Source organism: Pseudomyrmex gracilis, unplaced genomic scaffold, assembly GCF_002006095.1.
Source record: "Pseudomyrmex gracilis isolate BER0280 unplaced genomic scaffold, ASM200609v1 scaffold_2223, whole genome shotgun sequence".
NCBI lineage: Eukaryota > Metazoa > Arthropoda > Insecta > Hymenoptera > Formicidae > Pseudomyrmex > Pseudomyrmex gracilis.
The window spans coordinates 3,251-6,228 of record NW_018022807.1 but is presented as its reverse complement, the minus strand read 5'-3'; the positions used below and the strand labels follow the sequence as shown (position 1 = coordinate 6,228).

Genomic DNA, 2,978 nt, shown 5'->3' with positions numbered 1-2,978 from the left:
ATTCATTATAAATTTAACAATAGATACTTAAACACTTGTAACCGAAAAAAATCGATATCCAAACGGTTACGGTCACCGTTATTGATAAAAGGACCGGAACCGAAACCGAAACCGAAAATCAGGTACAGCATCGGACCGTAACCGTAACCGGACCGAAATGAAATTTCGGTCCGAGTCCCTGGTTGTATCTCATACAGAGAAGTTGAAACTATATTTTTCTTTCCTAGAAACATACAAGTTTAAATAAAAACGTTAAATCACAAATTTACACATTTCTTTTGATTTGACTCAAAATATTTGTAAAGAGAATGCTTGTTGATGGGAGAAGCTGCTTACTTTCGCGATAACTTTATAAAGTTGTACATTAGTATGTTTCTTGAATTCTAACATTGATCAACAGTGTGTTTCAACAGTGTTTGTGACTATTTACATTTTAATCCATTTTGACAAGTATATACTTAATTTATTTCTTTAATTTATTCTCTATTTTATAATTTATAAAATTAATAATATAATATTAATAATGCAGAGACAGTAATTAAGTAAAAACTGATTTCCAAAAGCTTAACAAATGCTATGTGCATGTAATTTCATTAAAAATATAGATTATACGGTTATTAAGAGATGAAAGTAGCAGAGTTAGCTTACAAAGACGTATATATTTTAATTTGCTGAAGATTTACTGAATAGTCACTACTTTTGTCCAGTACTTTCACTAATTATTTCCAAAACTGAAAACATTATTTATTTAGTAAATATATATTTACATATATATACATATATATATATACATATATATATATACATATATATTTATACATATATATATATTTACATATATATATTTACTTAAAATATGTAAAATAAATCTGTGCAACATTATATGAAATGTTTTTAGGAATTAGATATTTAAAGAATTTTGAAAAACTTACCACGCAGAGATTGAAGTGATCACTTCAAGATCAATAGTTTCCAAGTTTCCAGCGTTTCTCGCCTTTTTAGAAAATCAATCGCCTCGAGTTTCGGGAGCAAAACATAGACACACGATGACACGATGACACGCGCGTTTACTCTTGGATTCTTCAATCAGGGCTCGAGTTCTCGGCGGAATTAAAATCTGCAAACATCGATTTTAATTGCAAGAGATTAAAGAAAACACTAAGTAGATACTTTTTCTAACGCACCCACGCACACTGGTCGATACGAAAAATCTCGAAAAGCTTCGTTCTTTTGTCATGTTTGACAAAAGAACGAAGACTCACGAAACCTGCGTCATTACCTCTTTGCAGTTATGGCTCAGTGGATCTTGTCGGTTGGTCCATACGCCAGTCTGTATATTGGAATAAATTAGCTCGATTGAGCGCGCGTTAATTAAAAGGCAGCTGTGGAGGCGTCCAAGAGTCCTAAAATAATTAATCACGTACGCGAATGCATGCGGCTTACCCGCCGCCATATTTGCGACTAGCTGCGTCTTTTTTTTTTTTTTTTTTTTTTTTTATTGGAGAATAAAGGTACATGCCACAAGTGCTAGCTTAGGTTTGTTCGGGTCGCATGCTCCAATGTATACCACAGAGTACTTGGATCACTAATACGATGGCGGTTGAGGCAGATAAGTTCATGTGCGCTAACATCCACGTCCAGTGACACGAACGATCTGAAGCACTTCTCCTTCTCTAGCAATATGGGCTGCGTTCCGATATTCACTTCCAGTACTGGAAATCTATAGCACATGTGATGTGAGGTATAGATTTTTAGTACTGACAGTGAATATCGGAACGAAGCCATGGATCCGCTCGAAAATTTGTTTGCTGGTATTCGTATCATAATAAATAATGAACTTAATGAAGACATTTTTGCACAAAATCTTGTGCCTTTTGCAGGTATTAATGATTTATTTGGAATAGATGAGAACGATGACGAAATAGAGAGTAAGTATTGATACAAATGTGATTAATTTTGTTTGATCTCCAAATAATAAAAGAATAAAAATACCAAACAAGAAGATTGATTAAATTGATTAATTGTTAAATTGTAAGTATTCACTTAAAAAATATCATATTTACAGTTGGGTACAGAAAACAAAAAATGAAATTTACTTTTCATATGGAAGAGGTTTCATGCCTTTCCCAGAGCTGTTTTTTCCCATGGTACGTTTAATATACTTGTCCCATTTCTTCTTTAATAATTTAAATTTATTTTTTATGTGATTTTTGGTAGCATTTCTGTAACCTCTTTTCTGGAACGATTCTGCTATTGCGTGAAACATGGCCTCTTTACTTTGATATTTTTTTTCTTGTAGCTTTTTCTGATGTTCTTTATATTCTGAGAAAAACAACATTATAGTTTTGTGATCCCAAATAAAGTGACCATCCTTGTTGAAAGCAGAATTATTTTCTTTTTCATCATCTAAGTCTATATATACAGTTGAAGAATCCAATGAAGGCACGTGCTGTACAGAACTTGTTAAGGGAATTGTAGCTGAAGAATTTTCATTAATTACAGCCTGAGAGTGTATTCTGGAAGAACTTGCTACATCCAATAAAGAATTTAAAGGCACAGTGGTTGTTGTGGTTAGATACTGTGTCGAGTCTGTTGTAGAAGTTACAGGAGTAAGTGCAACTGGGCTTAATTAACTTAAATGACAGCATTTTAGGCACAGCTGAATTTGAAATCACAGGTCTGGTTATCGAGGAATTAATACTTGTGGGATGTGTTATTATACTTTTCTGATTAAGTTCCATTATTTCTCTTGCAACTAAAAAAAATGAGAAACAATTATTACACTTAATACTTTAATTATTATAAGCTTCTCAACAGTGAATTCCTTGCCTGATAAGATCTACACAATAATTTCCACATACTTTTAAATAAGACGTTTTTCAAATTGATCCCGAAACAGGAGATATGTACGACATAAAAATTATTGTACTCGTCCTCAATCGGCTCAATCATTGCGCATGTGCACAACAAAATGCCCC

At 32.8% G+C, this 2,978-nt stretch overlaps 1 long non-coding RNA gene across 1 annotated transcript; it reads right to left on the bottom strand.

Moving 5' to 3' along the window:
- Positions 1-593: 593 nt before the first annotated feature.
- LOC109862702 lies at positions 594-1,439 on the bottom strand. Its single transcript, XR_002251192.1, has 3 exons — positions 1,280-1,439; positions 933-1,117; positions 594-731 (listed from the first exon to the last, which is right to left on the bottom strand). It is a non-coding gene; the product is annotated as an uncharacterized LOC109862702 (long non-coding RNA).
- Positions 1,440-2,978: the final 1,539 nt, after the last annotated feature.